The following is a 15,797-nucleotide window of genomic DNA, read 5'->3' on the forward strand; positions in this document are numbered from 1 at the left end:
TGAATATAGATAGGTTACCCCTGGTTTGTAAGAACTGCCGGTATAACCTAGTTAATACCATCAGCGCAAAAGACAAGACTGAGTCACTGAATATGCTTTTGATCAACTGTCGTTCCTTCAGGAAGCACAAGTTGGATATTTATGACCTCCTAGTGGACAAAAAACCAGATGCTCTATTCCTGACGGAAACCTGGCTTGATGCCGAGTCTAATCCGGATATACTGGAAGCACTCCCGCAAGATTATGGGATACTTAGACTAGATAGGGCTAAACAGAAGGGAGGTGGTATCGCCATTATTCATAAATTGGCTCTAGCATGTACTTTAGAGATAGTGTCTATTAAGGAATGTGAGGCGGCTCTCTTTACCATAAAATACCACCCTAACAAGGCCATCAATGGCTACCTGATCTATCGTCCACCAGGTAGGACGCTGTCTTTTTTGGACAGTTTGATAGAGGTAATCGCCTATCCTGCACTACGATATAATAAGTTTATGATTTTGGGCGATCTTAATTTCCATATTGATAATGAATATGATAAAGAAGCGCAAAGTCTACTAGCATCCTTAAAAATGTTGCATCTTAACATTCAATCTCTGACTCCTACACATAAAGCAGGTCACCTTTTGGACCCGATCTTCGCCAACTGGGAGGGGGTGGTGGTTCAACCCCCCCGTGAGGTATTATGGTCAGACCATTTTTTGGTGGAATTCACCATCCGTGGGGAGTCTAAACGACTGTTGAGTACTAAATCGATGGCATATAAACGTAGGCAATGGGGGAAAATTAAGCAGGAAGAACTAGAACTGGCTTTAATAAGATGTAGCCCCTCACTTAAAGACAACATAGATGAAGCCTGGTCAGACTATGAAAAATGGCTGTCAGGAGCGTTAGATGAAACTGCCCCGTGGACTACTAAGCCCCCAACGAGGTGCTCGAGAACTGCCCAGTGGTTTAATGCTGAGTTAAAGAATTGTAAAAAGGAATGTAAAAAGCTGGAACGCATATGGCGCAATAAATATGACGACTCGGCTAGACTCAACTATAAAAAGAGCATAAAGAGTTACCATAAACTGATTAGGTCCACCAAACGTCAATTTCTAAAGAATAGAATTGAGCTGGCGGAGCACTCTACAAAGGAGCTCTTTGTTATTTACAAGGAGCTCACCTCATTGGAGAGAACTATAACTCCTGACCTGCACTCAACAGATATGTGTGAAGCTATCGCCGACTTTTTTGTGCAGAAAGTGGACACCATCTATGAAACCTTTCCAGAGGCTTTGGTAGAATGCACTAGAAATATCTCCACCAGTAGTGAGATGGCTAGCAACGGGGGTTTAAACCAGTTCACGGTACCCAATACCACGGAGTTGCTGAATATCATTCGTAGTATCAAATCAGGCTCTCCCAGGGATGTGGCTCGTCCCAATGTTCTTAGGAATCAAGTTGAGCTTCTGGCAACTCATATAGGCCACATGGCAAAACTGTCTTTTCTAACAAGCCAGATCCCTCAAGAATGGAAAGTAGCGCAAGTCATCCCTTTAAAGAAAAAACCTAACTTGAGGGCTGCGCAGCTGGATAATTATCGACCTATATCGCTACTTCCTTTCTGCGCCAAGGTGGTTGAAAAAATAGTCAATAAGCAGCTTTCTGAATATTTGGAAAGGGGATCACATCTGCATCCCTCGCAGTCAGGATTTAGAGCACTCCACTCGACTGAATCAGCCCTCCTTTTTTCCACGGAACTATTAAGGAGTAGAGTTGACGAGGGGAAGACAGCCGCGCTCCTTTTGTTAGATCTGAGCGCGGCATTTGACACCGTCTCCCACCCACTGTTACTCTCTCGTCTTAGCGAGGTTGGTATTGAGGGGCTGGCTTACGAGTGGATGCGTGCATTCCTGGCGAACAGACAATTTCAAGTCTGCTGTCCACCTTTTAAATCTAAGGTGCGTTCACTCAAACATGGGGTGCCTCAGGGCTCTATTTTGAGCCCGACTTTGTTTAACCTTTATATGGCGCCCCTAGCCAAGTTGGTTGCTACATATGGGGTTGAGATAGTGTCATACGCTGATGACAGCCAGCTGGTAGTGACACTGTCTCAGCCCCCAGAAGAAGCTGCAGCCAACTTTACAGCCTGTCTGAGTGGACTAGCGGGATGGATGAACACTAATTGTTTACGCCTCAACGCCAATAAAACCGAACTTCTGGTGTTGGGGAAATCCCCATCCATCTGGTCGTCAGCGTGGTGGCCCAAAGAACTTGGTACTGCTCCCAAACCATTGGAACAGGTCAAGAATTTGGGGGTCAAACTGGACGAGACCCTATCCTTTGAACACCACACTAGAGGGATAGCAGGGAAATGCTATGGGATCCTTAAGACCCTTCGCAAGACCCTGGACCTGCTCCCTGCAGTAAATAGAAAAACGCTAATTCACACCCTGGTGACGCCCCATCTCAACTATAGTAACGCTTTGTACTTAGGTTTGAGTAAGAAGGCTCTTCACAGGCTCCAGTGCGTTCAAAACGCAGCAGCTAGACTGGCTCTTAAACTCCCTAGAAGATCTTCAGGGAAACAAGCCTTGATGCACCTCCACTGGCTTCCCATGCGTGAGCGCATTATATTTAAAAGCATGTGTATAACCCACCGCATTGCCTATGACAGAGGTCCTGTATATCTTCAAAAATTACTCACCAAGTACTTCCCTAGCCGCTATCTACGATCTCAGGGCTGTATGCTCTTTCGGGTGCCCAGAATCCAGCGGGCTCGGATGGGTGGTAGGTCCTTTAGATACCTGGCCAGTAAACAGTGGAATGACCTCCCCACTGAGCTCCGAATGGAGCCATCTGAGGGAAATTTTAGACGCAAATTGAAAACTTATCTCTTTCCTAAACTCTGAGGTTCTGCACCCTTTCCCTCAGCGGTCTTTTCTTCGGGGCTTTGTACTGGCAATTAGTTTTAAGCGCAGGGACACACTGTGACTAGTGTAACCAGGCGCTATATAAGTGGCATTATTATTATTATTATTATCAGATTGACATCAATCGCCACCGTATCCAGTTTGAGAGTCAAGGCCTCATATTGTTGCCCCAATGAGGCCTTCATACCGGTGATGGCACCCATGAGATCTCGCAGCGAGGGCTCGTCTTCAATCGATGAGTCCTCCGGCATTGTCGTCGAGGGTTTAGCTACTGCTCCCGGCGATCCCTTAGCTAGAGTGTACCGGTCCATAATGTTTGTTTGCAGAGCACTCCCTCGAACGCCCGATTTAGGCCCACGCTTCCCACCCTCAGGCTTGGTGGCCATCTTGGATCCTGGACCCGTACGGGTCGCCTGTTGACGGGTGAAAATGGTGACTGCGGAGGCAAATGTAGGACCAAAAGGGCGAATGTGGTGCCAGTCTCAGATCTGGAAGCCGCTACAGATCGGTAGTAGGAACGGAGAGACCAAGGGTGTAGGAGCGTCCGGCCGTCCACGGAGCCTGCAAAGTCAGGTTGAGCTCCGGACAGGAATCGAAACCGAAAGCTATCGCCAGCCCACGCAAGTCTGGCAATCCGTTGTTGTTCACTTACTGGACGGCAAGCGAGACAAGATAGCGCGGGGCGTCACCCTGGAGCAGGCCAGAAAACTGCGACAGTCTGTAGCTCTGGACCCCGAAGTCCAAAAAAGTTCGCTGAAACAAATAAATGAGCAGTAGAACTGTGCCAATAAACACCCGTCGTCCGAATCAGGATAAATTACAGGATAGTCGATGGAGGTGGCGAGGGTCCGGGAGCCCTGTGCTCACGCGACCATCTTGGGTGCGCGCGAAGCTCCTCCTCATTATCACCAATTCTATATCACTTTCTCCAAATTAAATAGAAACCTCTCTCAGCTATTTTCCAGGATGCAGCACAGCCTGTACAGAATTGCTGATATCTACCAGCCACTGAGTAAATAGTAATGTTCCTCTGCTTGTTTGCTTAGCCATCAGCCAAAAAGCACAGAATCCTTGCTACATATCTGGTTGTATACTCATCACTTAGATGATATAGCCTTGTTATGTGGCTATTCTCAGCATATCCAACTCTCTCTGCAGCTGGCCCTCATATCCGTGCCAGCCTTCAGACTCCCACATTTTGTCGGTACTCTTAGCTCCTCTGTGCCCATGAGCACCACCCCCCCCACCCTTTGCTTGCTAGCACATGGCTACATCAACCGACCTCAGCCCTCAGTTCCCTCTGGCCCTTCGGCTAGTCTTCACGTGCACCACCTCACCAGCATGATACATACATTACTGGCCTTCAGATACAAACCTTGGTGAGCGTCCAAACCCATGTGAGTTTGAGAGGTCTCGACCCCTCTGTCTGCATTCAGAACTCCTCACCAGCATCCTCAAAGTCTGCAATTCTCCTGCTCTTTCAGCATCCCTGCCCTCTGTTATCCCTCAGAAATTCTTTTTGGCACTTGACCCAGCATCCAAATGACTCCATGTCATGCATGACCCTACAAGCCAGTTCTGACTTTTTATTAAACCGCAGTTTACAATCTGTGATTTTCAACCTATAATTTCAATATAAATAAGAAAACTACAACTGCCCGCAAGTATTGTTAGGTTGACTAAAAACATTACTGGCTGAATGCTTCACACATATCTTAGAGCCACTTCACAGCAAGTCTCACTCTCTCAGCCATCAGGGCCTAGAAGACTCTCTGGAACTCAGACATTCCAGCAGCCCTCAAATGCAACCAGGCAGTGAGGACACAGCCATATACCGATCATGGTGCCCAGTAACATGTTGCTTGATTGCTGGAGGTGCATAATGTCTCCTGAATGCCTGCAATCTCTGGTAAACTCTTTGTACATATGTAACCATTACCTCTGGTCCACATCCTACTGGCCATCCTTGTTCCGGTCTTCTTTGCCCATGTACTCTCAATCATAGTTTTGTCTTGATCTTGTCTTTCTTGTTGTCCTGCTTATCCTAAGCCTGTTGATGCTGTTAAGAAGATAATTATATTAGGAGAGGTGAAAGAAGGACTGGTTCTGAAACAGTTGCTACAATGTGTTTGCAAATAGAACTCACATAAGGAAACAAGCATTGGCATAGCCAATAGGTCTCGCCTTTGGGACCTTGTAAGTAAAAAAAAAAACGGGAGTGTAAGACTTCACGTTTACATTTAATGTTTGATAATTAGCTAAATTCGAACACCTCCAAAGTATATTTCCTTACAACTGCTGCTTGTGAACCCTTTAGAGAATCAGAAATAATCAGTAATCTGGGGGTCGTTTTTAATGAACAGCTTCCCTGTGCATCCAGAGTAAGAACTCAGGTCATCATGTTAATTTTAATTTCTTATTTCTAGAAATGAATACGGAAACCTGTCTTATTGGCCCACTAACTAAAGAAATAGAAAGGTATTTGACCCTGAAGTGCGAAGCATATTGGACAGCAAGATTCTAATGTTGCTGTCCAATATACTTCGGGCATTAGGGTCAAATACCTTTCTATTTCTTTAGTTACTGGGCCGATAATCACTTCTAGAAATAGGACAATAAAATTAACGAAAAAGGAAATTAAAATTAACATGTTGACCACAATTCTTACTCTGGATGCACAGGGAAGCTGTTCATTAAAAGCTACCCCATATTTCTGATTCTCTAAAGGTTTCACAAGCAGCAGTTGTAAGGAAATGTACTTTGGAGGTGTTTGAACGTAGCTAATTATCAAACATTAAACGTCCCTGATCCAGCGCTCCTATTGAAAAACTGTCCCAATGACACTATCTATAACCTCAATACTCAAAATTAATCATGAAACACATATAAAGGCCCATAACACTAATGAGACAATTTTTGAGCTTCTGAATCATGTGGCCTGATTAATAAAGTCTTATTTACACTATTATATACAACTGCAGTTTAATTGATTTCACCATGGTTTTTAAACATTTATCATTGTAATCAAGCCACTAAAGGCGAATGGATCAACTGATGGAAACTAGACCATGAATAAACAAGACCAGCTTGTCTTTTCAAATCTAATTTTTAACTATCTGCATTCTGCATTCTTTCTTAGAAATCCAAGCTTCTTATTGGCTGTTTTATGTCAGTCCACGATAATATAGTTAGCTCATCTCCGCTTCTAGACCAAGTTCAGGCTTCTACATAAGCCCTATTGTCCTTTGCTTTCGCGTCATTCAGCTTCCTCAAAAGAGATACTTTTCTCTCGAGTTACAGTCTATGACTTCCTAGCCTTGGCAGTCACGATTGGTTTCCTGTCCTTGAGCCTTCTTCTCCAAGAGCACGTTCAGCACAACTAATAAGCTGCTTTTTTTGTCAAAGATGTCAACGTGGTAAAAGTTTCCACTTCAGCGCATGTGCAAGGCTCCACTCTGGACAAGTTTTCGCAACTGCATCTCTGTCAGCCATTTCTTTGCCTCAGACTTAGGCCTCACTTGGAAACTATTATTCAAACAAACACAAGACACTAATTAATTAAAGAATTGAGACCCATTCTGTTACCCGTCCCCCTTTACTAATTTAAAACCCATTAATTAATGTTACCTAGCTAAGCACACAAAGCAGCGTTCATATCTACCTTCTTCTTTTGGACCGCGAAGATTCTCCACAAGCTTTTGTCACAAAATAAAAAGACATAACATAAGCACACATAATAAGCACATGCCATTAGTTAAACAGCCGCATTTAATACTGACAAAGACAATAGACAAGGTTAGTTTATTATTTTTCTCTTTGCGATGCAACATAAAGCACATTTGTTAATCCCACGTGTATAAATGTATGCAATTTTAAACTAAATTGATTAATAATTCCACCACAATCTTGTTAATTCAGTTACGTTTATTATGGAAGTTTAGCTTTGCAAGTTTGAACAAAATGTTGTTCATCACCTTGCTCCATCAACTCCCTCATCTGGTGATTTCAAAATCACCAAACAATACCCAAAATGTTTAAATTTTCAACCCTTGAACATGTTTTGGACTTTCCTAATATTAGTATTTCTAAAGTTTAGATCCAGCTGTTTGTCTGCAACTCTCATATTGAGCTTTACGAAACTCTTCTAATTCTATTTCTTTTTCTTTTCTGAATTTATAAATTATTTTCCATTACATATTTTCTTCTCTTGTGAATCATGCAACTAATTTTTAACAAAAGTATCACTATAGCTATGACTATTAAAGGGAAAACTATTTTACCTATAATTGAACTACCAATCTCTTGAAACCAGTGTTTGATTGCTGTAAATCTTTTACTTAAACACTCTGAAAAACTATCATCTTCTAAAGGTTCAACCTCAGCATGTAATTCTGTTATATTCTTGATATACATTTCTATATTCTGGCTCTTGTCTGGGATATATGTACAACAATGTTGGACATGCAAAATTCGACAGACTCCACCCTCCTTTGCTAGCAAAATGTCTAAAGCAAGACGATTTTGCATTACCATACTTCTCATAGCAATAAGCTCTGTATTTACTAATTGAAATCCACTTGCTGTATCAGTTGATAATCTATCAACAATTGTAGACATTTTTAGGTCTCGCCTGTCAATGCGCAGGCGCATTGAGCTTGCGAGACTATAGGGGCTGAAACAGAGTTTAACTAGACTGGCGATTTGATGCAGTGCATGTGCGCTTTTAGCTCAATGCGCTAGCGCAATTAGTTAAAATGCACGTGCACAGCATCAAATCGCCAGCCATCTGTTGCCCAGCTTGGTGCCGCCAGCAGTTCTTCCCGCTCCACCACCTGCTGCATCAAAGGCTTTCACAGCCGGGCGGCCGTGCTTTCAGTTTCACGGCCGCCAGGCCGTGTCTCCTTTTCTGTTGCCCAGCTTGTTTGCTATGTCGCTTTTGGTACACCCACCACCACACCGACAGTTAAAGCTAATGATGTGCTTTAAAACAAGAAGAATGCATTTATACATTACCTTTCTTGTACTTTTTCTTTGCTCTTTTGGCAACTGTTAATAGGAACAATTGCCCCTTACCCTAAACCTTACTGTAATTTTACCTAAAACGTGTTACTGTGTCACATAAGCTCAAAGGTATGAAAATAAAAAAAATTGTGTTTGAAGTTATTTTTAGTTAGACCATCATTGCTTATTGATTAGAGAAAACCTGTCACGTTCTCAACTTTTAGATCGATTGCAGTGAGTGTATGGTCATTCTGCTGACGTGCAGGGACGTTGATGTAATCAGACTAACACGCCTTAGTGACACGTCTCAGCAGGGGCTGCATTAGGGAAGCGGCTAGCCAATGAGCTGGATCCAGAGCTATCTGGCCGACAGAAAATCAAGGGTAAAAACAGGGCCCTTTTTTGTCAGAGTTAGCAGAAAACAGCATAGGTGTTCCTCAGGGCTCGATATTAAGTCCCACGTTATTTAACGTCTATATATCACCCCTGGCGAAGCTGATCAGGGACCATGGGTTTCAAACGGTGTCTTATGCAGACGACACCCAGATCCTGATCACCTTAGGGCCAAACCCAGCCGACACGAAGGCCAGATTCCAGTCCTGCATGATGGCCATCAAGTGGTGGATGACCGACAATTATCTCATGCTCAATGCAGATCATGCTTTTTGGGTCGGCCCACCAAATCTGGGAACAAGATTGGTGGCCTGTAGAGTTAGGCCATTGTCCAACCCCGAAGAACACCGTCCGAAGCCTAGGAGTAACCATGGATGATCAGCTGACGATGTTGCCACATGTTAATAAAGTGGTACATACATGCATTGGCCTAATGAAAAGCCTTGGAAAAATCTTTAAGTGGCTCCCTCTGTCTAGTCGGAAACCACTAATCCAGGGTCTAATTACCAGCCGATTAGACTATGGAAATGCGCTATTGGCGGACATCAACTCCTCCACCATAGCCAAGCTCCAGACCCTGCAGAACAGCGCAGCCAGGTTTACCCTGGATCTGCCCCCTCGCACCCCCTCAGCTCCTTGTCTCAAACAACTACATTGGCTGCCGGTCAACAGACGTATTAAGTTCAAGGTCTGTTGCCTAGTACATAAGTCCTTAAACGGACTGGGTCCCGCTTACCTAGAAACTAAATTGCAAAGGTACTGTCCAGAGAGAAACCTGCGTTCGTCCAACCAACTACTGCTAAAGACCCCAAAAGTTCGGACAGTTAGGAACGGCGACAGATGTTTTTCTAAAGTCGGTCCTACAGCCTGGAACTCGCTCCCCCTGGACCTAAGAACAGACCCCAATTTAAGAACTTTTCGCAAGAACCTCAAGACATGGCTCTTTAAACCCTGAGACACTCTCTCTCCTTATAAATCCGTATAAAATTGTCACCCTGTCAGCGCTACGAGACCTAATGGTGAGCTATGCGCGATACAAAAACAAATACAAATACAAATACAAATAAGAATGCCTACTTCGAGTAAAGAAAGGATACTTGTGCTGTAGGATTTCGTTTGATAGGTGAATTTCTACTATGTGTTTTCGAAAGACATGGGGTGTTTCCCCCCCCCTGCACCATTCGTGTAGTTTCCTTTCTTTCAACATCACTTCTAAACAGTGCAGAACATGATCGAGCGAAGGAAGTTACGGAAATGCTTGTTTTTTCTCACATCGCCTGCACTCCATTGTATGTGCCTTCTCACCCCTCCTCCCCCACTTGCGCTCCGTTGTCCGTGCCTTTTCACTCCCCCTAACCACACTCTTGTTGTCCGTGCCTTCTTACCCCCTCCCCCAGCCCGCACTCCAATTGTCCGAGACATTACTACCATAATTTTGGTTGCAATGTGACACGTATTTTGCCTGTTATAACAGACCACCGATGATGCAGTCACAACGCCATGCCACCTTCTATTATAGGCAAAATTCCAGTCTCCCAAAACGGGCCGAGCCGTCACTTCCACAAGTGCACTGTGTGAAGAGGTTAGCACACCAGTGCACTTAGCACTCTCCTGTGCACATTTGTCTTTGACTAATCAGCTGATTCCTATTAACTTCGCCTCCTGGCATGGTGCTAGGCAGACGCCATCGAGTCGAAATGCAGAATGGTCTACTACTGCAATTTATAGTAGGAGGACACGTCACTAGCTTAAAGTGAGTAATTGCACCAATTTTTACACAAACCTCACAATATCGGAAGTGAAACCACAAAACCAGTATAATCAAGCATTTGCAATGCCATAGTTCTCTCATTCACGCGAGTTTGAGCTAATGGCATTGTAAATGATAATGCCTTTTATTTATATATTAAAAACCAAAACATAAATAAAAGGCAAAGTAATTTACAATGCCAATAGCTCCAACTTGTTCTTTCTCTTCCGTTTTCACTTCTCACCACACCTCATCAAGCATTCTTCCTATTCGTCTCTTTCACGTATTGCCTCTTCCCTTTAATTCCTTTCTTTAGTGTATCTGCGTTCCATTTGATTCCCCTCTTCTCTATTCCTTCTTTTATTTCCATGACCTCGCCCCTCGTTTTGCATCATTTCCTTTCATTTTTTTTCTCTTTCCATCCACACTTCCCTAAACCTAACTCCCAGTCTCATTTCATTCCGGTAGGCGATATCATATCTTCTCTCCTTTCATCTGTCCACCCTCTTTTCATTCTTTCTTCCTCCCGAGCCCCCTTCCACACAACTCTTGCCTCGCGAACTCCTTCTACAACCTCAAGTGATTTCCTTGTGCACACAAGTGACCTGGTCTTTCCTGTGCTAGAGGGGTTTTCGTGTAGAAATCGACTGAAAGCCCAGTGTCGTTCACAATCACGTGTTGGACTCCAGTGCCTGAGGGCGTTTCATATGTAGACGCTATAGAAATCTATGAAGACGGTGTGCCAAGCTTTTGACAGCCCCATGTCACCGGGGCACCTCCAGCCATGTCTGCTATATTTTTCACCAACGCGAAGCAATTCTGGGACTTGTAGGTTTCTATTCAGAATGAGCGAAGCTAAGCACTAGAAGCGAGTGCACCATCAATAGCAGAGGGTCGGTTGGCCACACAGGAACATGGGCACAAGAGGCCACTATAAGCCCCTCCTATAGAGATAGGAGAAGCAGAGGAGCATAAGCACACAACCGCTAGGGTTATCCATTTCTCCAGTCCTAGTTTTTAGCGACCAATACTTTTCATTCTGGGACTTGTAGTTTCGTTTTTAACACTACTTATAGGCCGAAAAATCTATCATGCCAAGCATAGTGGGTTTAAAGCCCAAGAACGACTGAAGATTTCACACATCAGCTATATTTATCCTTCCAGGCTCAGTAATCTGTGTAACCAGTTTGTAATTTCACATTTTCTGGGACTCAAACCGAAGATCTAGTTTCTTTTTAAGTCTAGTTTTTTCTTATAAGTAAATGAAACACGAAGTGGGCTTTAGGGTGCAGGCATGCTGAGAGTGCCACTTCCACGCTGTTCCCTTACAATGGGCAAATTAACAAGTGTTACAAGTAAACAGACCAGCGGAGCAGGAGAGCAATAACTAAACATTACTCCTCCTTTAATCCTGCATCCTTTTGGCGGGGCGCGCGACACGCTCTCTCGCTGTTGCCACACGCATGACACTTAGTAGGCAGACCACACCCTCCTCCCTATGCTCGCTCGAGTTGCAGGCAGCCCACACCCTACCTGTCCATATGGTCGCTCGACTTTACTTTTAGCTGCGCCGCGTGTTCTCACTGGCTCCTATCTGACCACGTATTCCGCCTTTTACATTTACTTCCATGGCCCATAATTTACAGACAAATAGTCTTTGTTATGTTTTGCTATGCTAGCCTTTTGCAGGTGCTTTACATTTGTTTACTTACAGTACGTTTTTTTAAAAGTTATAATTTACGCAACAAGAATAGTTTCTACTTGTTTATGTAAACATGCTCACATTCACAGTCACCTTTTACAAATCACTTTCTCAACAAACATCACTCTGGGGGAACACTCATGGCCAACACCACATTACTTAGGCACACCCAAATCTCACTCATGGACACCGGCACACTACTTAGGGACACCCCCACGCATCAATAAGGGACACCACCACATCACTCAGAGACACCAACACATCACTCAGTGACACCAACACATCACTCATGGATAACCACACACATCACTCAGGTATATCCCCACACAGCCCTCAGGAATATCCCCACACAGCACTCAGGGACATCCCCACACAGCACTCAGGGACATCCCCACACAGCACTCGGGGACATCCACACACAGCACTCGGGGACATCCACACACAGCACTCGGGGACATCCATACACATCACTCAGGGACACCACCACACATCACTCAGGGACACCACCACACATCACTCAGGGACACCACCACACATCACTCAGGGACACCGCCACATCACTCAGGGACACCAACACATCATATCACTCATGGACAACCACACACATCACTCAGGGATATCCCCACACATCACTCAGGGACATCCACTCACAGCACTCAGGGACACCACCACACATCACTCAGGGACACCACCACATCACTCAGGGACACCACCACATCACTCAGGGACACCACCACATCACTCAGGGACACCACCACATCACTCAGACGCACCACCACACATCACTCAAACACACCACCACATCACTCTGGGACACCACCACATCACTCTGGGACACCACCACATCACTCTGGGACACCACCACATCACTCTGGGACACCACCACATCACTCAGAGACAACAACACATCACTCATGGGCAACCACACACATCACTCAGGGCTATCCCTGCACAGCACTCAGGGACATCCACACACAGCACTCCGGGACATCCACACACAGCACTCAGGGACACTACCACATCACTCAGGGACACTACCACATCACTCAGGGACACAACCACATCACTCAGGGACACAACCACATCACTCGGGGACACCACTACACCACTAAGGGACACCACAACACCACTTCAGGGACACCACCGCACCACTCAGGGACACCACTACACCAATCAGGGACAACACCACATCACTCTGGGGCACCACCACATCACTCATGGCACCACCACATCACTCAGGGACACCAACACATCACTCATGGACAACCACACACATCACTCAGGGATATCTCCACACAGCACTCAGGGACACCACCACATCACTCTGGGACACCACAACATCACTCTGGGACACCACCACATCACTCACAGACACCAACACATCACTCAGGGACACCAACACATCACACATGGACAACCACACACATCACTCAGGGATATCCCCACACAGCACTCAGGGACATCCACACACAGCACTCAGGGACACCAACACACATCACTCAGGGACACCACCACATCATTCTGGGACACCACCACATCACTCATGGGCACCACCACAGCATAACACAGGGGCATCACAGCATCACTCAGGGGCATCACAGCATCACTCAGGGGCACCACAACATCACTATGCGCTAACACAGCATCACTAAACGCCACAGCATCACTCGTCGCCACCACAACATCACTCAGCGCCACACAGTATCAATCTGTGCAACCATTCAACAACAACTGGTTCAAATATGTTCTCACAATGTTTCAAGCTTTATTACAAATGTCACAAAAAGATGTTAATATTTCAACTTCTGTTCTTGGATTTTCGTCACAATAAAATACACTGAACATAATCTTCACAAAAGTTATTTACAAAAGTTTTAGCTATTGCCATTATAAATTACAATAACTTTTATTTAAGTATTAATTATTTTAAAAAATGTAAAGCCATTGTTATTTGTAATATCAATACATCTAAATCACGTAAATACAAAACATGTTGCATTACAAATGCTATAGGTATCACATTTGCAAAAGATAAAAGTCTTGGCATTGTAAATGACAAAGCTATTAAATTCGCAATTTTCAAAAACAACACATAAATAAAACATTTGTCATTTACAAGACCAATAGCTCAAACGTTCCTAATGCGAGACCTATTGCATTTCATTGAGCTTGCGAGACTATAGGGGCTTAAACAGAGTTTAACTAGACTGGCGATTTGATGCAGTGCATGTGCGCTTTTAGCTCAATGCGCCAGCGCAATGAGTTAAAATGTGCGTGCACAGCATCAAATCGCCAGCCATCTGTTGCCCAGCTTGGTGCCACCAGCAGCTCTTCCCGCTCCTCCCCTGCTGCATCAAAGGCTTTCACGGCCGGCCGGCCGTGCTTTCAGTTTCACGGCCGCCAGTCCGTGTCTCCTTTTCTGTTGCCCAGCTTGTTTGCTATGTCGCTTTTGGTACACCCACCACCACACCGACAGTTAAAGCTAATGATGTGCTTTAAAACAAGAAGAATGCATTTATACATTACCTTTCTTGTACTTTTTCTTTGCTCTTTTGGCAACTGTTAATAGGAACAATTGCCACTTACCCTAAACCTTACTGTAATTTTACCTAAAACGTGTTACTGTGTCACATAAGCTCAAAGTTATGAAAATAAAAAAAATTGTGTTTGAAGTTATTTTTAGTTAGACCATCATTGCTTATTGATTAGAGAAAACCTGTCACGGTCTCAACTTTTAGATCGATTGCAGTGAGTGTATGGTCATTCTGGTGACGTGCAGGGACGTTGATGTAATCAGACTAACACGCCTTAGTGACACGTCTCAGCAGGGGCTGCATTAGGGAAGCGGCTAGCCAATAAGAATGCCTACTTCGAGTAAAGAAAGGATACTTGTGCTGTAGGATTTCGTTTGATAGGTGAATTTCTACTATGTGTTTTCGAAAGACATGGGGTGTTTCCCCCCCTGCACCATTCGTGTAGTTTCCTTTCTTTCAACATCACTTCTAAACAGTGCAGATGATCGAGCGAAGGAGAGTTAAGGAAATGCTTGTTTTTTCTCACATCGCCTGCACTCCATTGTATGTGCCTTCTCACCCCTCCTCCCCCACTCGCGCTCCGTTGTCCGTGCCTTTTCACTCCCCCTACCCACACTCTTGTTGTCCGTGCCTTCTTACCCCCTCCCCCAGCCCACACTCCAATTGTCCGAGACATTACTACCATAATTTTGGTTGCAATGTGACACGTATTTTGCCTGTTATAACAGACCACCGATGCAGTCACAACGCCATGCCACCTTCTATTATAGGCAAAATTCCAGTCTCACAAAACGGGCCGAGCCGTCACTTCCACAAGTGCACTGTGTGATGAGGTTAGCACACCAGTGCACTTAGCACTCTCCTGTGCACATTTGTCTTTGACTAATCAGCTGATTCCTTTTAACTTCGCCTCCTGGCATGGTGCTAGGCAGACGCCATCGAGTCGAAATGCAGAATGGTCTACTACTGCAATTTATGGTAGGAGGACACGTCACTAGCTTAAAGTGAGTAATTGCACCAATTTTTACACAAACCTCACAATATCGGAAGTGCAAACCACATAACCAGTGTAATCAAGCATTTGCAATGCCATAGTTCTCTCATTTACGCGAGTTTGAGCTAATGGCGTTGTAAATGATAATGCCTTTTATTTATATATTAAAAACCAAAACATAAATAAAAGGCAAAGTAATTTACAATGCCAATAGCTCCAACTTGTTCTTTCTCTTCCATTTTCTCTTCTCACCACACCTCATCAAGCATTCTTCCTATTCGTCTCTTTCACGTATTGCCTCTTCTCTTTAATTCCTTTCTTTAGTGTATCTGTGTTCCATTTGATTCCCCTCTTTTCTATTCCTTCTTTTATTTCCATGACCTTTTCTCTAGTCGCCCCTGGTTTTGCATCATTTCCTTTCATTTTTTTCTCTTTCCATCCACACTTCCCTAAACCTAACTCCCAGTCTCATTTCATTCCGGTAGGCGTTATCATATCTTCTCTC

This window comes from Lissotriton helveticus, chromosome 9, assembly GCF_964261635.1.
Source record: "Lissotriton helveticus chromosome 9, aLisHel1.1, whole genome shotgun sequence".
In the NCBI taxonomy this organism is placed as follows: Eukaryota; Metazoa; Chordata; class Amphibia; order Caudata; family Salamandridae; genus Lissotriton; species Lissotriton helveticus.